This window comes from Anabrus simplex, chromosome 1 (genome assembly GCF_040414725.1).
Source record: "Anabrus simplex isolate iqAnaSimp1 chromosome 1, ASM4041472v1, whole genome shotgun sequence".
NCBI classification, from domain to species: domain Eukaryota; kingdom Metazoa; phylum Arthropoda; class Insecta; order Orthoptera; family Tettigoniidae; genus Anabrus; species Anabrus simplex.
The window spans coordinates 601,750,708-601,775,818 of NC_090265.1; the positions used below are offsets into that span (position 1 = coordinate 601,750,708).

General features: G+C 40.9%; 1 protein-coding gene and 1 non-coding gene across 2 annotated transcripts in view; both read right to left on the reverse strand.

Annotated features, from left to right (window-relative positions):
• Positions 1 to 25,111, reverse strand: part of LOC136857193 (homeotic protein spalt-major) — a 651,196-nt gene that overhangs the window by 278,580 nt on the left and 347,505 nt on the right. The window lies entirely within an intron of this gene.
• TRNAE-CUC (transfer RNA glutamic acid (anticodon CUC)) lies at positions 6,639 to 6,718 on the reverse strand. The gene has a single exon. It is a non-coding gene; the product is annotated as a tRNA-Glu (tRNA).

Here is a 25,111-nt window from a genome sequence, read left to right on the forward strand (position 1 = left end):
AGCGTGTTTTCATTATGCTTTCTTAGCTTTCTAATTTCTCTGTTTAACACATATTTTAACCAAATACTGTAGAACCAAGGACAACATGAAGCTGCTAAGCAAATTAAGAAATGTGAGTGTGAGACAGAAGGGTTAACAATAGCGGTCGCGGTGCTATTCTGCGCAAGGGTATGTGCTTAAAGAGTGGCATGCTATACAGGTTAATGACCCTACCGAGAACAAAAATTCACCTTTTCTTCCAAGCATTGCTGCAAATGGATTTTAAAATTTCACGATTGAAGCGTAATGACTATATGAGTGAATAACGTGTAAATGAAATCAAATATTGTATATTAAATGTATCTTAATGTATCTAAGTTATGATACGCTCATTTAAGATAATGCGTTGGTTCCTAAGAATAGAGACTGTAATATAGTCATATTAATTTATTTATGCCACTTATTCAGTAGTTCATAAGTTTCACTTTCAGCTAGTTAGTAGTTATTGTAGTATTATATATTCTTCAGTTATTAATTTTGATATTTTCAAAAATTGTTGCTTAGGCCTACTCCTTATTTAGCGTATGTTTTTCATTAACTGTATTTATTATTATTTTATTATTGTTTACTGCCTGTTTAACGTATAAATAAGTTCATTTCATATTATTATTATTAGACTATTATTATTATTATTATTATTATTATTATTATTATTATTATTATTATTATTATTATTATTTTTGCTAGTTGCTTTACGTCGCACCGACAGAGATAGGTCTTATGGCGACGATGGGACAGGAAAGGGCTAGGAGTGGGAAGGAAGCGGCCGTGGCCTTAATTAAGGTACAGCCCCAGCATTTGCCCGGTGTGAAAATGGGAAACAACGGAAAACCATTTTCAGGGCTGCCGACAGTGGGGTTCAAACCTACTATTTCCCGAATACTGGCTACTGGGCGCTCTTAAGCGACTGCAGCTATCGAGCTCGGTATTATTATTATTATTATTATTATTATTATTATTATTATTAGTATGTCCGCCTCCGTAGCGTAACGGTTAGTGTTATTAGCTGCCGTCCTTGGGGGGGTCTGGGTTCGATTCCCGTTACTGCCAGAAATTTAAGAATGGCAGGAGGGCTGGTATGTGGTTGAAATGGTACATGCAGCTCACCTCCAGTGGGGGTGTACGCGAAAAGAGCTGCACCACCTCGGGATGAGGACACGAGTTTACTTACTATTATTATTATTATTATTATTATTAGACTATTATTATTATTATTATTATTATTAGCCTCCGTGGCTCAGGCGGCAGCGCGCCGGCCTCTCACCGCTGGGTTCCGTGGTTCAAATCCCGGTCACTCCATGTGAGATTTGTGCTGGGCAAAGCGGAGGCGGGACAGGTTTTTCTCCGGGTACTCCGGTTTTCCCTGTCATAATTCATTCCAGCAACACTCTCCAATGTCATTTCATTTCATCTGTCATTCATTAATCATTGCCTCAGAGGAGTGCGACAGGCTTTGGCAGCCGGCACAATTCCTATCCTCGCCGCTAGATGAGGGCTTCATTCATTCCATTCCTGACCCGGTCGAATGACTGGAAACAGGCTGTGGATTATTATTATTATTATTATTATTATTATTATTATTATTATTATTATTATTATTATTATTATTATTATTATTATTAATCTTAGCCTGCTAGGGAGCGCTTATGACTAGATATTTTTGGAAATTCGCTTTCGTTCCCAACATACCTGAATCTGACTAACAATTTTTGTTTTCTATTCATATGAGTGGTTTCCGGGTCTTAGTACTTTTGCGTGGCGGTGACCAAGAATTAATCATATCACAGAATTTGGAACGGTTTGGAACATCAAGGTCAGACATCTCAGAGGAATCCATGTCTTTTTAGACTTCATTCAGCCAGTGAGACGACCCCCTTGGGAAGCCGACTGTTGACTATTCGTCACCGGTATCCGTAGAACTTCAGCCATCTACGTCGCATATTTCACAATTAATTATTTGTATTTAATCCGTTCACCCTGCGGGGTTGGTTTATTCCCCCAGACTCAGTGAGGGATCCCACCTCTACTGCCTCAAGGGCAGTGTCCTGGAGCGTGAGACATTTGGTCGGGAAGGAAACTGGGGAGCAGGACCAGTATTTCGCCCAGGCGGCCTCACCTGCTATTCTGAACAGAGGCCTTGTTGCGGATGGGAAGATTAGGAGGGATAGGCAAGGAGGAGGGAAGGAATTAAGTAAGTACCATCCTGGCATTTGCCTAGAGAAAGTGGGAAAGCACAGAAAACCACTTTGAGGATGGCTGAGGTGGGAATCGAACCTCCTCTACTCAGTTGACCTCCCGAGGCTGAACGGACCCGTTCCAGTCCTCGTACCACATTTCAAATTTCGTGGCAGAGCCGGGAATCGAACCCGGGTCTCCGGGGGGGTGGCAGTTAATCCCGTTAACCACTACACAGCATTGGCGGACCATATTTAAAATGAATGCAGTAAAAATGTTACGAATTGTGTGTGGTTAAGTGTAAGAGAAGATCGTGAGCCCCGACGTCGCCACTTCATGAATAAATAAATAAATAAATAAATAAATAAATAAATAAATAAATAAATAAATAAATAAATACATAAATAAATAAATAATAAATATGCGAGATACGAGAGGCACGGATTGAATTTTAAAGGCTTTATAGACCTGTATTAGCTATGCAAGAACCTGAGGGAAAAAAAATGTATATTGTGCGGGGTAGTGTAATAGCGGGAGCGTGTTATCAGGATTTCGCTGTGACTTCAAACGTCTTGGATCTGTAATACAGGATAATGGAGGTGGGGACATTACCAATCGCATAAACAATGGCAGGATGAAATGACGGGCAGCTACAAGAGTCCTATGTTCTTTTTCTGCTCGTGGGCTATCAATCCAACTGGTGACCACCGCCAATGTTGCTGAACTTTGCAGATCTAGTGTTTCAACATGGCTATGCCGTTGGCTGTCTTCATAAGTGTAGATAAACTACGAGGTGTTCTAACTGACAGCTCCACATCAAATAATTTATTTCAAATATGTTGGGGTGCATAATGATGAAAGGGCTGCCTGGTCGAGGCGGTAAAGGCGTGCTCGGCTCGCCCGGAAGGACTTGGGTTCGAATCCCCGTCAGGAAGTCGTAAAATTTAAGAAACGAGATTTCCACTTCCGGAGGTGCATATGGCCCTGAGGTTCACTCAGCCTACACCAAAAATGAGTACCAGGTTAATTCCTGGGGGCAAAGGCGGCCGGGCGTAGAGCTAACCACTCTACCCCATCACTTGCCGAGGTTCACAACGGTGGAAGCCTTTACCTTCCACTCCTCCAAGGGCCTTCATGGCCTGTACGGAGGTGACTTTGCTTTGCTTTTTGCATAATGATGAACTCGTAATTATCTTATTAAAATATGTTGGTAGTATATGATGGAGGGCTGCCACCTCTTATTATGTTTTCAAAGTCTAATGAGGTGACAGACGAGAGAGAAATTTTAGCGGCTGACAAGATTTGCAGCTTGGGTGGGCATGACTTCAAGTGACACTTCCTTTCGTCTCCTGCTTACCCGCGACCCACCTACGGCTCACTACCACTGTCTGTAAAAATAGACGGTCTTCTCTCTAATCTTCTCATCGAGCGGGTGGGTAACACTTAAGTTGAGGCGCGCACGGCAGCCACAGGACTAGGAGCAAAAAATAAACTGTGTGTCGCGCTTGGCGGAAATAGAACAGCAAGAGTGAAATGAACTGGCGTAGGCTTGTTTTAAGTTGGCTAATCTACACGCATCCTGATTTTAAATTGTGCTACAGCTATAGATCGATATTCGTAAGAAAGAAATATGGCGCGAGAGTAAAACAGCTGAGCTCCGTTGCTAAATCTAATCAGCTGATTTCAGAGCTAGTGTTTTCATGCACCGCTCCACAATTGGAACATATTTAATCTACAAATTTAATTTAATAATTTTAATTAATAAATAAACATCACTGGAAGCAAACTGAACGTACAATAACATAATACTGTAGAGAGTGATTCACCTATTTTTTTTTCATTTAAAAAAAATCTTCTGACTAGTTGATCACAGCGATAGGCGATTTTCACAAAGGTGAATAACAGTGCGGCGAAGAATAAGAATAAGAATAAGAAGACGACGATGAAGGGGACCAAACAGGAACGTATAATATGTGTCCAGTGGCTTAATAAACTCCGAGGCAGCGAAACCAAGTTGATGTTTTTAAAAATGTCACGTACCGTACATAGTTGATCGTAGCCAGTGATACTGAGTGACGCAATTATTTCCACAACCTGACATGTGGTGCCGGAAAAAGGAGAAAACAAGTGAACACGTTTTCAAGAAGAGTATCACGTATCACTCATACCTGTTGTTAATTTTTAGAGTTCTTTGTGGAACTATTTCTTTTTTAATCAACATTCACTGTATTGTGTATTTTTTACCTCCGGGCGGCCTCAGCCTCAAGATGGAGGAAGAATTTAAATTAAATAAATTGCATGTGTTTTTTTATAATTATTACTATTGTGTCTGTCTGTTAGGTCATCAGCCCAGAGGCTGGTTGGATCCTCAAATAGCACCACCAAAGGTTATGCGGTTATAAGGAAACAACAAAAACCAATGGCAGCACCAAAATGAGGCGTACTAGGCAAGACGAGGAATGAGATAGTTTGCCATTGCTTTCCTCACTGGGTCAGAAAGTGCTATTGCAGCACGACTGACCCTATGAGCAACACCTTTCATAACACTCAGATGCACTAGTCGTGCTCTGAATGTCATTACTCAGCACCACCCATACCCCAGCAGCTTCCATATTGTCACAGCCATGGATGAGACTGGGACTTCGGTGAAAGCTACACTTTACATTGTACTGTATTAATATTCTACTAGACAATAATAATATTAAATTATTATTATTATTATTATTATTATTATTATTATTATTATTATTATTATTATTATTATTATTATTATTTGGGTAGGGGGCCGTAGAATACATCCATGGCATCCCCTGCCTGTCTTAAGAGGCGACTAAAAAGGGGCCCAGGGGCTCTGGACTTGGCAGCGTGGGTTGGCGACCACGGGGCCCTTAGCTGAGTCCTGGCATTGCTTCCACTAACTTGTGCCAGGTCCCTCACTTTTTTATCTACGGTATCCTATCCGATCTACCTTGGTCAACTCTTGTTCTTTTCCGACCCCGACGCTATTAGATTTTCGAGGCGTAGGGGAGTCCTTGATTTTCACGTCCTTCGTGACCCTTGTTTTCCTTTGGCCGACACCTTCATTTTTGGAAGTGTCGGGCCCTTCCATTTTTCCCTCTGACTAGTGTTACTAGAGGATGGTTGCCCAGTTGTAGTTCCTCCTAAAACAATAATCACCACAATCTGAAATTATACTTAACACTGTTTTATGGTAACTATGGACAGGGATGCGTTATGCGGCTTTTGAAAATGCCGTCCGTGTGCTACTTTTTCACCAAGTCCTCCGAAATAAAAAAACCTATTCTGTTTTACAATATCTGCACACGACGAATATCCTATAAATTACTCATTACCTGGCAGAAGTCAAACCACATCCGCCTAGTCGCTAGGCCAACAGTTCATCTGGAGTCAATAAGGGCCACGTTTGCAGTGCGATGTAAGACGTAAACAAGGTAGACCCTCTGTGGAGCTGTGAGGATAGATCGCAAGCGAACGGCGGGTAGATCACAAGTCGGAGGAATGTAGTGGTAAACTGGCACGAGCCGAGAGAACAAAAAGTTGCTGCGACTAGCAACACCTGTTTGTCCGGCCGGGTCAGTTCGCTCTCAACACGACGGTGCTCGTGAGTGGAATAGTTCAACAAGTGGTACGAGCGTATGAGTACGCAGCTAGAAGCCACCTATCAGCGTCTATTATCTCACGGCTTCTAACACGTGTCTCTGCCGCTAAATCAAATGTATTTACTGTATACCTGTCGCAAGAATCATAGAGACTTTGCATTCTATTTCTTGTTCAACGAGGAATGTGTTTCATAACCCAGAAATTTCTTCACGTCACGTCACGTCAAATCTCTTTTAATGAGTTGTATGTGCCGGCAAGATCTTTTACGAGTCCCGCCAGGGTCGCCACTTTGATCTGTGTGGTAATTGTTGTGACGATGTGGAAGTTAAATAGACGCGTATATAATGAATTATATTAATCTCGCGGAAAGAATGACCGAGTTGATCCGTGTGGATTGTATTCACATGACCACGTTATGTAGCGAGATTGCAATTGAGACGGTGAGTCCGTCTTATGAATAATTAAAGCTTGGTGTTTGAAAAAGCTGTGCTCACGCGTTAGTGTTATGACTTCAATTGGATGAGCTCTGCACATGTACGTATCCTTTGTTTTTAATTGCTAGCTTCATTTCTTGTTTCTTTTTGATTTTATTATATCAATAAAACCTCATTTAAATTTAATTGGGATTCTATTGCTAGAAGCTTTGGTCTCATTCCTGTTCTACTTTTTGAAACGAGGACCGGTTTTAGTTCAGGGCTGTGTTTGGCCTTTCCTAGTCGCGGTCCACGCCTCGAATCTTCCGACGTGTGTGTTTTATGGTGAGGTTGGATGTCGGTAAGGGAGGGGGTGCGCCTCAAATGTGGTTCCGATACCGGGAATCGAACCCGAGTCTCCTGGGTGAGAGCCAGGTATCTTAGCCACTAGACCATACCGCTGTTCCGGAGAAAGGTCAACACAAACATTAGGTGCACTATGAATCACCAACCAATCACCACGGATCTGCATTTAGGTCTGTCCCCCACGTGGCAGATTCCCTATCGTTTGTTTTCTTAGTATCAGAGAAGTTAGAAATTTATCAAACATCTCCCTTGGTAAATTATTCCAATCCCTTATTTCCCTTCCCATAAACGAATATTTTTCCCAATTTGTCCTATTAAATTCCAAGTATCTTTTCTACTTTTAAAAACTCAACTCACCGAGCCCGATAGCTGCAGTCGCTTAAGTGCGGCCAGTATCCAGTATTCGGGAGATAGTGGGTTCGAACCGCACTATCGGCAGCCCTGAAGATGGTTTTCCGTGGTTTCCCATTTTCACACAAGGCAAATGCTGGGGCTGTACCTTAATTAAGGCCACGGACGCTTCCTTCCCACTCCTAGCCCTCTTCTGTCCCATCGTCGCCATAAGACCTATCCATGTCGGTACGACGTAAAGCAACTAGCAAAAAAACAAACAAAGAAAACCTCAACTTAAGCTTATTCGTCTATCATTAATGTAATTCCAAGCCATTTCTTCACTGAAAGCTCGGAATATTCCGCTTAGTCGAGCTCTTCGTCTCCTTACTCCCAGGTCTTCCCAACCCAAAGATTGCAACATTTTCAGAACGCTACTCGTCTGTCGGAAATCGCCCAGAACAAATCGTGTACTTTTCCTTTCGATCTTTTCCATTTCTCGTATCAAGGAATCCTGATTAGGGTCCGATACACCAGAACCATAGTCTAATTGGTGTCCCCTCCTTTACATCCTTATTACAACCCCTAAAGCCTCTTAACTATATGGAGAGGTCTGCAACATTTATTTACAATCCCGTTTATGTGATTACTCGAATTAAGATGTTTCTCTATATTAACACTTTACTATTTAGAGTGATCCCCTTGAGTTACCGACACCCCCATCAACACAGTAATTAAAACTGATAGGTATCGAGCAAGTGGCTACGCGGTTTCGGTCACGTAGCTATAGCCCCAGGGGCTCTGAACTTTGGAACGTGGGTTGGCGACCACGGGGCCCTCAGTTGAGTCCTGGCATTGCTTCCACTTACTTGTGCCAGGCTCCTCACTTTCATCTATCGTATCTGACCTCCATTCGTCAACTCTTATTCTTTTCCGACCGCGACGGTGTTACGTATGGAGGTCTAGGGAGTCTTTCATTTTCACGCCCTTCGTGGCTCTTGTGTTTCTTTGACCGATACCTTCATTTTTCGAAGTGTCGCACCCCTTCCATTTTTCTCTCTGATAGTGTTACATAGAGGATGGTTGCCTAGTTGTACTTCCTCTTAAAACAATAATCACCACCACCACCACCACCACGTAGCTAATAAGCATGCATTCAGCAGATAATGCGTTCGAACCCCACTGTCGGTTGCCCTGGAGATGGTTTTACGTAGCTTACCATTTTCACACCAGCCAAATGCTGGGGCCGTACCTTAATTAAGTCCACTCCCAGCCCTTTCCTATCCCGTCGTCGCCGTAAGACCTATCTGGTTCGGTGCGACGTAAAGCAGATTGTTAAAAGTGAGAGGACTTTACCTCTCGGTGAAATTTACAACCTGACTTTTCACCCCGTTTGCCACCATACCATTGTCTGCTGCCAATCTTACAACTTTGTCAAGGTCTTTTTGCCGCCGCTCACAATCCTGTAACTTATTTATTAATCCATACGGTATAACTATCTTTTAGAACCTTTAGGCTACTTTTCATGTGACTCTGTACAATGTACTAGTGTGGGACTGTGGTTCTGAATCGGCTCCGAAGCACTTCATCAACATTTTCCTTCTCGGTTTAATAGATTTAGATTTTACGTAGCTCTGGTTAAAACAGTAAGAAGCAATACAGAAAAATCCAACAACCTAAAAATTGTAACTTCTTGAAAGTGTTATTGGGAAAAGCAGAGGACGTGATATTGCGCGTGCACGGTCCTTTGTTTTGTTTTGAGTGTTAAATTTTTCCGAAAATGTAAAAAAAAGTCATACGCAACGTGTTTACCCAACAATATTATTGATACACTTTTAAACCGAAATTAAGAAAAAGAAGAAGAAGAAGAAGAAGAAACAAACAAAAACTAAACAACTAAAACTGACGAAGGTAATGGCTGAAGTAGTGCACAACTGTTGTAACATTTTATAATTCTCTGTACATAATTAAACTATTAAATGTATGAAATTTCACTATTGTGCCGGGATTCTGCCCCTAACTGAAACTAAACGAATTGAATTTATAGGTTCATTTACGCTTAATTTAATACTGTAGCATGTGGATGAGAAGGCCTCAATACAGAAGAAAACATATAGCCTACTTACTACAATTCATTCATTTATGTAAATTAAGTCAACACTTTACTTAAATTGACACTAAACTTATTTCAGGTCCAAACTTAGATTTAAGGCATTTTTTGCCTTATTTTGCATCTCTATAAAATATTTCGACGTCTCTTAAGTTTGTTATGATCATTTTCATTTACACAGATAAAACGTGAATTGAGTAAGTTATAGGGAAGTTTATGAATTATTATATCATTCACATCTTTTAGGAAATGAACAAAGATTACATGAAGACGTATTTTAAAAACTTAACAGAGCTTCTGATGTGGTACCATTTACAAGGCCTGCTTACCTATAAAGATGTTCCAATTGCACTGCCTTCTATCGCGATACCGAAACTTTCTTCGATTATTTCTAATGGTTGTCGAGTGGGCGCTAGGAACACCACCATCCTAATTGTGACAAGGCGTCCAAGCATATAATAGTTCTTGAAAACTCCACTATCTTGGTCGCAAAGTGAATCCAGAATCCCCTGGTACACCGAGGTAATTTAAAATAATAAAGTACTGGGACGGAAGTGTCGGTGAAGTGTAAAGGCAATAATTTACATCTATGAATGAACGAAATATTATTCTCTCCCAACCACGGATGACAAAGAACTGGAAAGAGAATATTAATTATTTATAAACATTACTAATACATGCAATTTGTTGTCGTTATTACAAGATACTTAAGATATTCTAACTAAGTGTTAAAAAAATAATTAAAATAACTTATCTCCCACAAATTCTTCTTGGATGTATCTTAGATAATAAACAGACAAAACGACTTTTGAGCCATTTTCTAAACTTTAAATAAGTTATGGAGTTTAGGATAGTTCTCAATATACCGTTACCCCTAGCTAAATGTATCTTATCTGATTTTCACCCTCCTTATATTTCCTCTCCTTCAGTTCTGTTTTTTCTCCCTACGTTTTCCATTCTCTGTTTAATAACTTAACAAGAGTGTACAATTCAAGCTCATTTCCAACGTTAGCATTCTCTTTCCTGTTTATGTAGGCCCCTACTATGTTTTAACGGTCTCGAAAGTCCAGAATAACGGCCGAGAGGATACGTCGTGCTGACCACACGACCCCTCGTAATCTGCAGGCCTTCGGGCTGAACAGCGGTCGCTGGGCAGGCTAATGCCCTTTCAAGGGCGTTAAGTGCCGTGGGGTTTGGTTTGGGGGTACTATGTTTTAAGCTGATTTATTTTGTTTCTTAGCAGTCTTTTAGTAGGTATGCATACAATTAAGTTAGGATCCATAGATTTCTTTTCGAAAAATACGGTACATTCCTAATTTTAACGATAGGGTAGTCTATAGGCCCCTAGAGAAATCGCGGAAAAATCATCTTACTGTCATCTAAAGATCTTTAGATATTTATTATCAAAGAAACGAAATCAATCAAAAGCTGAAATGTTCGTAAATGTTCAAAAATAAATCACATTCAATTATTGCTGTTCATTATTTCCACATATTTCAGGTACAAAAGTAAATTCCTTTCCACATCCCGATGTAGTGCAGCTCTTTTAGGCGTATCCTCAATAGGAGTGAGAGGCATGGACATTTTTCACAACATACCAGTTCTCCTGCTAATCTTACATTTCTGACAGTAGGCTACTGGGAATCGAACACAGGCCTGCACCATGTACACATTATTTTCGGAAGAACAATTTCACAATTAGCTCTGATTTCACTGTGTTTATGGCAAGTCTGTTCTTTTCGTCAGGCATCAGTGATAGTATTCACGAAATGATACTGTTTCCGCAAATCTTCAGTGAATGCGAACTTTCTTTTGGAAATTTTGAACATTTTTCTTATATGCTACATGTTAGCCATATCCACGTGATGCTAAGTGACCTATGGCTACAGTGGTTATACCACAAAACAAAGCTAACATTTAAATGTATCAAATACGTCTCTCTAACAGAGCAATAAAGTGTCTCGATACTCGCCGTAGTGTTGGTAACCTCTGAATAGACACATTCTGCCAAGCTCTGAATATAAACGGACACATTATTCGCATTTTATTTATGTTCAAAACTGTATCTATAATACTGTATGATAATGATTATTTTAAAGTCGCTCTGGGCAATGTCGAAAAGAATCAATACACTTTCCCATACTTAACAAAATACGGGACATTTTGGCGTCCCGACATAGTTTTTCGGGGCAAAGGAACATGGTTTCGAAAAAGAAGGGGACATAGATGAACTCTACGTTATGTGAACCATCCTGCTTCTGTTCATATTTCTGACTCGGTAAAAGTATTTAGACGATACCTATTTTACTTGAAACTCTCAATAAAAGCTCGAGATGAACTACTGTTATAACTATAATAGCTTGACAATTACTGACAAAGAATTCAGTCGTTTGTTACATACCAAAATGCCAGTGGCATAAAAGAATTAACCGATCAAGAAGTCAGCCTGCCAGTGTATGTTATGCGTGTGAATGTTAAAGCAGATAAGGACACTTAGTAGAGTGTTTGGGATATTTGTGTTCTAGCCACTTGTATGTCATATGAATAATTAGGCAAAGCACGTCTCATAAATTAATGCCGGACTACGCGAGTTTACAAGTCAAAGAATAATTTGTAATGGTGAACAAATGACATCCATTTATGGAAGAATATGAAACTGCTTTGTATCTCGCGAACCTGAAAGCCAAACAGATGTAAGACATGCTACGGCTATCTGGGATGACAAATCTCTGCCAGTAGATCGGAATGCTTCCAACGGGTATGCTATTCACCGTTCCCTTTGAAGTCCATAGGGCCCGTTTGTGGTTTTACAAGGAGGAAGGGGTCTCTTTTTATTAAATTGGAGTAGGAGGGTTGAATTGTTTTGCCCCCCTACCCACTCCACCTTACAGCAAGAGAGGGAAAGTAAGGGAGCATCATGCCGTAATGAGTGATGCTTACACTGATATGTAATCCTTTCACAATGTGCTTACCGATGGAGCAATGATGGGAGTGACTTACTTCCAAGATATTTACTTCAGGGTGCGCAAAATTAGCGCGAATTTCTTTGCACTACAACAAATGAACCGTTGCTTAAGGTAAACAACGGAGCAGAGACTGTATGATAGGCTGCAAGAACACGAATCCTATCTAGGTGTTCAAGATTAGAGCTTCCGATTGTCAGATTATAATGCTTTTTCCGTAGATGATCAGAGTTAACTTTGCACCTTTTAAATACAATTTACTCCTGTCACTACGGGTTAGAAGTTACCAAGACATCATGCATTATCTGCCTGAGACATTTCGGTACGTAGAAATCTGGCATATATATATAAAAACAAGCCGTCTAATTATTTAATGACGAAGTTAACTGTTATTTTAAGGGTCAACTTTAGGGTTATCAATTAAGGTTTTGTAACTTTTTAAATTGTAACTTATTTAATATTTAAGTTCAACTATAGGTAGGCTACTTGTATTGTATGGATGTCTCCATTTGCTTTTTGATATTCATTGCAGAGAGGAGTTATTTAGACGCTAAAACGCTGGATTTCTGCGCCAAATATGGCACATTCGATCCCGGCTCAGTTCGAAGGTACTTGAAGGTGCTCAGATATTTTAGCCTCATTTCGGTAGATTTACCGGCATATCAAAGAACTCCTGAGGGACATAATTTCGGCACATCACTGATTCAGAAAGCCGCAAAAGTAATTAGTGGGACATAAAATAAATATTATTATTATTATTATTATTATTATTACTATTACTTCTCTTTCCTTTAAACCGTTGTTAATAATACGGATGTTATTAATATACTCCTACCATTTTCTCCATACATTGGTGGAGTTGCTGGTGCAAACTGTATCACAGGAGTGTATTTGGCCTTGTTTCACGGACAGATATCCTTCCTCACGCCAACCCTATATTAAGGGATATATTCTACCAGTATGTGTTTCTGTGATGGTTGACAGTGTGGTGTGTTGTGGTGTAAATGGAGAGATGTGTTTTAAGACAGATATCCAGTCTCCGATCTCGAGAAATTGACCAGACATAGAAAAAATCCCCAATCTTGTCGAAAATCGAACCTATGTCCCTTTGAATCGAAGGCCACTACGATTACCATTCAAGCAAGGAGGTGGGCAATAATATTAATTTAGGACAGTGAAGTACACCTCCGATAATATTAATTTAGGACAGTGAAGTACACCTCCGATAATATTAATTTAGGACAGTGAAGTACACCTCCGTAGCGTAACGGCTCGCACTATTACAGTAGCTGCCCCCTAATGGATCCGGGTTCGATTACCGGTACTGTCAGAGATTTTAGGAATGGCAGGCGGGCTGGTATGTAGTTAAAATGGTACATGCAGTTTACCTCCATTGGGGGTCTGTCTGAAAAGAGCTGCACCACGAGGGCACGACGTATACGTTACCTAGGACAGTGAAGAACATAAAGTTCTTTTCATGTCACTATACCTCACCCAATCTTTGCGTATGATCGTGTTTACAGCACCTTGTTGGAAGGAACCTAGTACTTGTTTACATTTTAGTACAAAATAGTGTAGTTTACAATTGCATTCTATTTCACTCTCATTGTCTTTTTTTGCATATGAGTATACGCAAACAAGGTAATGTACTCTAAGTGATCCCCTATCAAGCCATTCACTCCACCCGCTTCCTTACCTCTGCGTTCCACGATAAATCCCCGTAACAAGTGGTAGCAGAGCGTGGTCGAATGGGTCTGGACAAAGCTCCTTTTGACAATTTTTCACTAAATTTGGTATTTGAACACTACAAATTTTTCAGTTTTCTAAATTTTCTGAATTTTGTCAAAGTTACTACACGTCCGTAGATTTACTGAATTTCGTGGCAAAACTACGGCACTTTAGTCTCTCGAAAAAAGTATAGCAATAGCAGACATGACATAATTTACATAGCATCACTGTTGTTTCTTAAAACAAAAAGGGTTGTTTCGCGAATAATGGATGCCTAAGAAATCATGTTTTAAGGTGGGTACTATAAAAACAAAGAACGAAACCCATGGAGCTGAAGCCCTGATGAGCTTAGACCTAGCAAGTGACCGTAACTGAGCCCGAAGGCGAAAGTGAAGCGTGGTCAAAATAACTAATTCTCTCGGCCGTTATTCTTGGTTTTCTAGACCGGAGCCACTATCTCATCATCAAATAGCTCGTTTGTTCTCGCGCAGGCTGAGTAGACCTCGAATCAGCCCTCAGATGCAGGTAGAAGTCGCTGACCTGGCTAGGAATAGGAACAGTCTCACTTCTCCTACACTGCTACACATCTACACGAGAAACCAAAACTACAGTGGTGGTGATAATGACGATGAATCCACAAATTAATGCATGGTGAATTACACGCTATTAACAAAAGTTTCTAGGTATGATATATGATTTAAATCGATTTCCTGCTACAGTATTCTAATATTAGTATTTTCAGCACAATGACAGCTTCAATGCCTATCGCACCCTGCACAATAGGAAAATAAATGGTTATTGATCAAAAATAACTCCTCAACAAAAGACCCCGAGCAGTCCGCGCACGGAAAGTGATACCGTATTTTCAAAGAAAGGCGGCTACATGTTAATCTAAGAAAGGTTTCTATTATGAACACATCTTGGGTGTGGTCCCGCTGTTTTATGAAAGCAATTCTCGAAGAAGGAGGAGAGCCCGTTGTTCTTCATGCGCCCCGTCTTGTTCAAAATATATCAGTTTGCTTTCTGCTCGACCCTGCTTGCACGCCATGCTATCTCGCCGATGACTACTGCCTACCACAAGAAAGGCAAGAGACAGCTTTACGAGTATACTGGTCTTCCAATAGCTTCCTGTTCTGTGTTACTACCACATATGTAATTACATCTCCATGTTATATAGTCAACAGACCACAATGACTCCATACATCTCGTATCAGAGATAATCTTGCTTGATGAGATTGTGTGTGACTCCATGACATTTCGTGTATAGCACCATATTTTCAGTCTTCTGGGTTGAAGTAAATGCCGTCGAATGCAGAGAGTGCTGTGTAGAAAGCTTGCCGAAATTCAAACCCATTTTTTTTAAAAATAAAACATATTTAAGGACATAAGACGAAGATGTATAGAGCTTACATCGCATTAGTGCTGTTTTTAAAACGGGCTGATTTGGTGCTATGGGCAGGCACGTGAACATGAACATTTTCTTACGTATAAGTAAAATTATTTTTCCTGTCCCTCTGGGTTATTGCTGGCCCCGTAGTTTAGGGGTAGCGAGGCTACCGCTTACTGGGAAGGGCCAGTTAAAAGGATATTTATCTGGATCTGAGCGTTGGTTGGAGGTCCACGCAGTAGCTTACACGAGAAATATTGAGGAGTAATCTGACGGTGAGATAGCTGTCCGGTCCAGGAATAATGGTTGAGAGGATTCATCGCGCTGACTACACGCCTTCGGGCTGAGCAACGGCCGCTATGTAGGCCAAGACCCATCAGGACTGTAGTGCTGTTGGGAGGGGGTGGTGGAGGTTATAGTAAACGGCGTCAAATGCAAAAATTGTTGAATGGACAATTTTTGTAAGGGAAGTGAGGGATAGGGAAGAGAGTTTTAGAGAATGAATTTTATTTTCCGCTACTTGCAACGACCAATAGCAACTTGTAATTGGTACCGGGGGCCATTTAAGACCGTAACTTATACAACATTGTTAACCCAGGAGTGGCCTGAATTTTCCTCACCTTCTCTTTCCTAAACTGATACCTTCAATAATCCTATTTAATGGCGCGTGTCCTCCGAAGAGGCCCTGTGTAGGTGATTCGAGTTGACACCTTATAGGCGACCTGCGCGTCTGTGAGGATGGGGCCCTACCTGCGATGAATTGTAATGCTGAACACGGATTACACCCGCAGCCCCCGAGTCATCGGAATTAACCAATGGCGGTTGAAATCCTCGACGCGGTCGGGAATTGAACCCGGAGACCTTAGACCATATACCAGCAAGCTAACCATTTAGCCATAGAGCCGACAATAATCATCCTCTTAAATTTATTTAATTGTATTTACAATTTGCTTTACGTCGCACCGACACAGACAGGTCTTATCGCGACGACGGGATAGGAAATGGCTAGGAGTTGGAAGGTAGCGGCTGTGGCCTTAATTAAAGTACAGCCACAGTATTTGCCTGCTGTGACATTGGGAAACCACGGAAAACTATCTTCAGGGCTGCCGACAGTGGAGTTCGAACCCACTATCTCTTGAATGTAAGCTCACAGCTACGTACCCAAACCGCAATGCTACCTGCTCGGTAAACTGTATTTATTTTAATTTGTTAATTTCGGAGCTATTCCATGAATTAATAACATTCTAAACTAAATTAAATCCATCCACACAAATCAATTTAAATAAAAATACTATTTGCTTTACGTCGCACCGACGCAGACAGGCCTACGTCTTATGGCGACGACGGGATAGGAAATGGCTAGGAATTGGAAGGAAGCGACCGTGGCCTTAATTAAGGTACCTCATCTGCTATTGGACTTGTTGGGGGTGGGGGGGAGATTGGAAGGTATAGACAAGGAAGAGGGAAGGAAGCGGCCGTGGCCTTAAGTTAGGTAACATCCCGGCATTTGCCTGGAGGAGAATCGGGGAAACTACGGAAAGCCACTTCGAGGATGGCTGAGGTGGGTGGGAGACGAAATCCCCTCTACTTATTTGACTTCCCGAGGCTGAGTGAACCTCGTTCCAGCCCTCGTACCACTTTTCAAATTTCGTGGCAGAGCCGAGAATCGAACCCGGGCCTGCGGGGTGGCAGCTAATCACACTAACCACTACAAACTTATTATTATTATTATTATTATTATTATTATTATTATTATTATTATTACTACTATTATTATTATTATTATCTACTTTAGTGATATCAGAGGCAGTGTTTCAAATTCATACTACCAAGTTTGTGTCCGAGGTAATCGAGTTTTGAAAAGTATGCTATTCGAAAACATGACATAGGCCTAACTGTTGGAATGTGAACGACATTGGTGGTGCACTCAGTGTTCATTCGACGGTATTAACTTAGCCTTAGAAGGTATGTATTAGACTTGGGCAGGTCTAAGATGCCGCACTATTTTAGAAGACGGTAACTAGAATCACTTTATTTTTCTTCTTAATATTACTGGTTGGATGATTCGCAGACAGAACCAATATAGTTGAAAGCAATTAAATTAGCATGTTGTATTTCACACATCATCGCCCCATGGCGATGAATTCATTTATGAAAGGATTTGTCGTATGAAAAATGACTGCTCATTAGCTTATTTTCAGCTTGCGTTCGTCTCTGTTTGCTTTGGCTGCAGCTGAAATTCATAACGGGTGAGTAATAATTTGGCAAGATGAAGTATGCATGTAGCGCAGAAAACCGTAATTCGATGATACTAGTAGTATGCGGCATTTCCTCTGAAGATAATTCTTCGGACAGGTCCCGTTGTAAAAAAGTATATTATTGAGGTGACTTCAGGGAGAAGTTTTTCCTCCCCCTAATGTCCACATCCACGCACGTATATTAACGAGAAATAACAGCAGATTGGACCATTTTCTTAGGAAGATTAAAATGTTAGAAGTATCTCCAGAAAAACTATCTTCAATGAATGCAAATAAAAATTGTCAGCCACATCGAACATTTGAAATACATCATGAAACACCTGGAAAAACACACTAATTTCGGAAAAATGACAGGCACAATATTGATTCTCATCTTTGGTAAGGGGCCGATGACCTTCGATGTTAGGCCCCTTAAAACAACAAGCATCATCAAGGATCATCATCTTTGGTAAAATAATAATAATAATAATAATAATAATAATAATAATAATAATAATAATGAAGAAACATGTTTCCAGTCATTCCATCGGGTTAGGAATGGAATGAATGAAGCCCCCACCTATCAGCGAGGCTAGGAACTATGTCCACTGCCGAATCCTGTCGCACTCCTCTGGGGCAACGATGGGGGGGCTTAATGACTGACAGACGAAAAATGAAATGACATTGGAGAGTGTTGCTGGAATGAATGACACGGAAACCGGAGTACCCGAATAAAAACCTGTCTCGCCTCCGCTTTGTCCAGCACAAATCGCACATGGAGTAACCGGGATTTAAACCACGGAGTTCAGCGTTGAGATGTCGGCGCACTGCCACTTGAGCCACAGAGGCTCAATATTAATAATAGACTAATAATAATAATAATAATAATAATAATAATAATAATAATAATAATAATAATAATAATAATAATAATAATAATAATAATAATAAACACTTTCAGACAGTATCAGAAATAGGAGGATTTCCTTTTATGGCTATTTGGTCCGGATGAATGCAATGAGCCTAACGAAAATAATATTTGATCATTTTCGATCGGAATCCCAAAACACAATTCTGATGGATCATCGGCATTTAAACAGCGTATGGCCGAGTTGTGCATCACAAGAAACGAGTTAATCGATAGTGCCATTTTCAGAAAGAAAGAAAGAAAAAGATCAAGGATTTTGGGGGATTTCCAGGATAAAGAGAAGATGTGAAGGAAATCTGTCTGGACGGAGGTAAGAAGGAAGAAACATACTGAATGAATAAAGTAATACTGAAAAGACAGGAAGGCAAAGAAAGGAAGAATATAATGGTTTCTTCACGTGGTCCACAGCTGGCTAAGACTGAAGTAGCAATAATAATAATAATAATAATAATAATAATAATAATAATAATAATAATAATAATAATAATAATAATAATAATAATAATAATCTCCGACATGGTCGTTCTTTTTGGATATCGTTATCGTCACAATTCTGTTACTACAGGGGAAAGTCCTGGAAAGTAGATCTTTATGTGGATCAGGTAAGGAATTCAAAGGACTCGTCCAAGCATTCACATGGAATTGGAATATTAAACATACTCATCTCATTAACTGCCAATAATGGGATTCAAACCCACGCATCTCCTGAGCCCTTCCGCAAGCCTAAACAGCTGACCAAAGTACCTTAATGCATTGAATTACACCGGTCGGTAATAGTGATAATAAAAACTCGTGGCACAACAGTCCATTAGGGCATTGGCTGGTGCCCAACCAGATGGCCTATTAGTTTGGAGTGCCACCCGGTTAGCGTGGTGAAAATGTCAGCCGTATTGTTTGGTTTTCAGACCGGGTCCACTGTCTCTCCTACAAGAGAGCTACTCAGTCCATCTCACGAGGCTGAGTGAACACCGGCCACCATTCAGACTGGAATTAAAATCCTTGGACTGGGGCCGCTGCGTAAGAGATAGGCACGCTATTCCTACACCATGGGGCTGGCATAGGAATAATAATAATAATAATAATAATAATAATAATAATAATAATTCCGTCCGGCTATTGATAGCCTATCGCAGCCCTTGAAAGGAAGACCCTACGACGAGTGTGGGCGATATCTACCTTGTGGGGGGAAACTGCGTGTTGTTGTAGTGGAGGATAGACCCGGCCGGGAATCAAACCCGGGGCCATCTGAACCGAAGACGACTACGCTGACCATTCAGCCAAGGAGCCGGACATAACGGTGGTGATAGTGCTTCGAATTAAAGAGAATTGTACATTGTTTTGTTTTTACAGATGTCTTTTCTATAAAATATAATCCCCCAAATGCTGAAGTGATAATGGAAGTCTTCATTTGCTAGGTAAAAGGGAATTCAACCGAATATCTCCGAGAAGGAGTTCATTCTAAACTTAGATATAATAACATTCAAGTGTTATTTATTTCATCTGGGGGTTGTGTAAACAGGCATGACTTCTGCTGAGTTTCAATGACTGTATCCACTTCGCACTGGCTGTAAACTTAAATGATTGTCACTGCTGAGAAACATGGATGTATTTTACGTTCTGTTTAGGAATAGAAAAGATATGGGAGATAGCTGCTTATACTAGAAGGTAAAGGTAATAATTCTTCGTTTCTTGGTTTATTTAACTGATTCCATTCTACAAAAAGAAGAGATAGTGCTACATGTCTAAGAGATACTGTATGACTGAATTCATGTAAACCGCCTGTCAACTTGGCGAGCATTATGGAATATCAAGGAAGAGATTTAGGGAATCTTATTGTTTTACTCAGTCTCATATGTACGTTGACCCGGAAAAAACTGTGGCAAACAGTATACAGGTGAAGTACTAACTCTTCTTTAACGTACACTTGCAGAAGCTTTCATTGCTGTTGGATACCAGCTCGCATTCTTGTTCTCTTGTGAGGGTACTACAGGTCTACTGCACTGCCCGGCACTGTCGGGTATAAACGTGATTTAAGATACATTTTAGAATGAAATGAACACAGTCAAAGTTGAAATAGGTGAAGAGGCGACCAAGAGAAGTCGATGTCATAGAAGAAAGGACTGCAACCACCACATCACCAACACTCGTTAACTTGCTTTCACCCCCCGTAATTATAGACATGATATAGGATTTTGGGGTTATCAGCATCTAGGTATTCTGCCTTATGGCAGGTCTTGTCATGGGATGAACCTCTTCCATTGTTGCCTGTCCTGCGCCAAGATTTTCATGTCCGAATATTTATTTCCTTTGATATTGTACAACATTTGATACTTTTTTCTTCCTCTTCCTCGTTCGCCTTTTACCATTTCTTCTATTCCTCCTTTCAGTAAACAGTCCCTCCCCAAACAATGTCCAATCCAGTTCATTTTTCTCCTTCTAATGATTTGCAACATACTTCGTTCTTCTCCAACTCCTCGTAATACCTCCTCATTTCTTACCCGGTCTTCCCATTTCACTTGTTCTGTTCTCCTCCATACCCACATCTCTAGTGCCTCCAAACTTCTCTCATCTTCCTTTCTCAATGTACAAGTCTCTGCGCCATACAGCGCTATGCTCCAAATATAACACTTAGCAAGTCTTTTCCTCAAATCTTTGTTGAGTGGTCCACAAAGTAATTTTGACTTTTTCTTAAAGCCTTATTTTGCAAGGCAATATTTTCTTAATTTCTGTCGTGCTTATGCCGTGTCAAAAGAAATGAGGTGAAATTCTTTACGTTTCGCAGAGAGCTATGCCCTGCGTCATCAGAAGAAAATCCCGACTGTCCACGAGAAAGGGTTCTAAAACAATGTTTTGAATGTAGACGTTACCAAATAGAAGTGGAAATGGTACGTTGATTCGTCACCAGATGGCTCCCCGGACGCGGTCTAAATTCAAACCTCATTGTTTTAAAAGCATTTCTCGTGGACAGTCAAATTTTCTTCTGATGACGCAGGGCATAGTTCTCAACGAAACGTAAAGAATGTCACCTTTTTTTTTTTTGACATGGCATAAGCCCAAAAGCTCGTTAACTTATTTCATAACGACTGAGCAATCTGTCCCTATGTGGTCTTCGCAGCTGATATCACGAAATTCGTGAATATATCCGTTATTATGGCTCGTGCAGTAAAAATGTATCCGATATAAAAGATTGGAGATTAGATTTTTATTTTGTTAAGCTATACTGTATTTAGATACAACTGATATTTTCATAGATATTTGGACGATTGTGGAAAATGTAATATTCGTGAACATCTCCTTCATTATTCCTAGTACGGCGAGAAAGTATGAAACATAAAAGAGAGGAAATTATATTTTGCGCAACTTGTATAAGCTAATATTAGCGGGGACATTTGACAATTCCTGTTTTGGGCCCATTAATATCGCTACACCACTGTATATTCTAAACAAATCAGTTATAGGTTCGAGCAAGCAGACTAGCTTCAACTTAACAGGGCTACGACTTTACAGCTCTGCATTCGGGAGGTGGTGGGCTGGTTCCACCGTCAGCTGTCCTGACCATGGTTTTCCGTTGTTTCCCGTTCTCCTTACCAAGGTATACGTCGGGATCAACGTTGCTACAAAGCACAAATGAAATTAACCTTAAATGATCAAAATTTTAGATTTACGGGGGTCGTCCAGAAATTAAGTTTCCCTATTTAAAAAAAGAAAACGTAGTTACATAAAACAACGTTATTGACATATTATACAGCAATGTTGGAGCTATTTTCAGACATAATCACCACCAGAATTGAGACACCTGTCATATCGTGGGATCAACGTTTGTATGCCAGTGTCGTGGAAGCCTGCCGCCTGGAAATGGAATCACCGTATGACATTCGTCTTCAGCTCTTCGTCCGTGTGAAAATGCTGACAGGTGGACAGGAATTTCTTGAGGTGCAAGAAGAGATGGAGAAAGATCAGGACTGTACGGTGGATGATCAAACACCTCCCAGCCGAACTCCTACAGAACTGTTGCTGAGCCTCGAGCCGTATATGGGCGAGCATTGCCACGGATCAGTACAACACCTGCACTGAACATTCCAAGCCTCTTGTTTTGAATGGCCCACCGCAACTTGCGTAGAAACTTTATCACAGACCGAACCTCGCAGGCGGCAGGAGAAAGGATACGAGCCGCCATTTCGAGGCACTGCTGCTGCGCTACTGACACCAAGCGGGACTTGCCCGGCCGGTATATGATTGTTACCTCATAGATTTGTCGCGCATGCTCATATTTCCTACTTTACAAGAAAAGAAATAGGGAAACTTCATTTCTGGATGGTCTACTTAAAAATGCACGATTACTTATAAAGAATGTAACTTCAAGTTATTTTCACTCCTATTATAGTAGCTAGTGCATTAGACTTTTTGAAGATACTGAACAATACGGGAAAGTATAATTTTCTGTTAGCCACTTGATAGAACATTGTACCTCTATAAGAATAGGCTACGTGATTTCTCTGATTTAAAAAAAAAAGTGATTAAACCATCTGATGCTCAAACTCGGTGTACTGAGTCAGAATAATTATGTTTTTGGAGTTTACGTCCTACTAATCACGCAGTGGGTACTGTAGTGTGTTGTCTGAATATGAAGTGGAAAGTGTTAAGACAAACATAAACACCCAGTCCCGAGCCAGAAGAATTAATCAGGCATGATTAAAATCCCCGACCCGGCCGGGACCCTCTAAACCGAAGGTCTCAACGCTGACCATTCAGGCAAGGAGTCGGACAGTGTAGCCTACAAGGGATATTACTTACCTATGATGATATAATGCAGCAGAAACATGGATAATGACTCAGAGAGATGAGAGTACAGGCAGCTGAAATGAAATTCCTGAGGAATATGGTACAATAATGAAGGAGGGATAGAATGAGAAATGAATAGGCCACAGACGAAAAGAGCTAAATATGCAAAAACTAATGGAACAGAACAGATTGAGATTGTCAAGGGGATGAAAGATCAAGCATTGGAAAGACAGATGACATGGAAGAGAGAACGAGGAAGACAAAGATTACGATGGATGGAGTGTGTGAAGAACAGCGTGGGACAAAGGAATCTGCACTGGAACACAGTGTTGAATGAGGAATGGTGGATAGACAGGACGTACCTGGTGGTAGAAGGCACTACCCAGTTGTATCCTTCTATTAATTTCCATACTCAGTCTTCCATTTCCTGTCAGTTTACTTCCCAAGTATTCGAAGTGTTTTTCTATTTCCAGTTCCTTGTCTCCAACTTTGATTTTTTGATTTTTTTATTGCCCTAAAATTACCCTAAAATAGCCTTATCATAAAATTACACTATCTAGTACAAAATTACCCTAGATTAGTGTGATTACCCTAAAAGTGGCAATACTGACCTGGCCAGTTCGTACTAGGTATACGCCACGGCCGCTCTCCTCCGCACCTCAAGTCATCGCAACGCATCTCCTTCCCCATCAGGGTACCGAATGAAAGCTTTCACTAGGTAGGCAGATACACTCTGTGCACTGTACGTCACCACCTGTACGGTTTCATTGCAAAGTAATCCGGCTATATGTCTAGACGGATAGCGTGCTGGTCTTTGGTCCAAGGGGTCCCGGGATCGATTTCCGGAGGAGTCGGGAATTTTAATCTTAATTGGTTAATTCTGTTGTCTCGGGGGCTGGGTGTGTGTGTGTCTGTGTCGTCTTCACCATTAGAATTCATCATAGGTAGGACCCCATCCTCACAGACGCGGAGGTCGCCTATACAGTGTCAACTAGAAAGACCTGCACCAGGCCTCACTGGAGGCCACACGCCGTTTATTTAGTTTATTGTAAAGTAAAGCACTTCCCTCGCGGCGTAGCTGCCTTTGTATTTCTCGTTTATAATTAAACAAAATTTACTGTATGATTGTTTATCCTATTACCGAGCTCGATAGCTGCAGTCGCGTAAGTGTGACCAGTATCCTGTATTCGGAGATAGTGGGTTTGAACCCCACTGTCGGCAGTCCTGAAGATGATTTTCCGTGGTTTCCCATTTTCACACCAGGCACATGCTGGGGTTGTACCTTAATTAAGGCAGCGGCCACTTCTTCTCACTCCTAGCCCTTTCGTGTCCCATCGTCGCTATAAGACCTATCTGTGTCGGTGTGACGTAAAGCAACTTGTAAAAAAAAAACAAAAAACAAAAAAAACGAAACGACAACAACAACAACTAATTACTGGTCTGTACCTCATGGTAAACCTTGATTATCCCTCGATGATATTCTCTCTCTGACAGATGTAAAGACGCTATGGAAAAAGTCATATGTTGGCAGGCTACTACACTCTAGTGCAGTGTGAACCCAAGCAGCTGCGCTACCGCGTTTCTGGGTGTCAGGCGGAGCTAATAACCACTAATACTGGTTGTTGACAGGGTGTCATCGCTAGGCACGGGTGAAGGAAGAGCACAGCTCGTAAAGTAGTGCTGATTCCGACTTCCATCCCTTCCTCCAATATACCAACATAGTTATAAAAAGACAAATTTATAACTAGCTTGCTTTCTTAAATTTCCAAAAACGACGCACATCAAAGTGTGACGAACTCTAAATCCCTAGAGGAATGTTAAAAGTTTGTGTGTTGGCCTATATAATGAGATTTCAGTGAAGTACACAACAGTAACCCGTAGTGTCGAACTCTTCAATTTTCCTTCTACCGAGCGAGTTGGCCGTGCGGTTAGGAGCGCGCAGCTGTGAGCTTGCATGCGGGAAATAGTGGGTTCGAACCCCACTGTCGGCAGCCCTGAAGATGGTTTTCCGTGTTTTCCCATTTTCAGACGA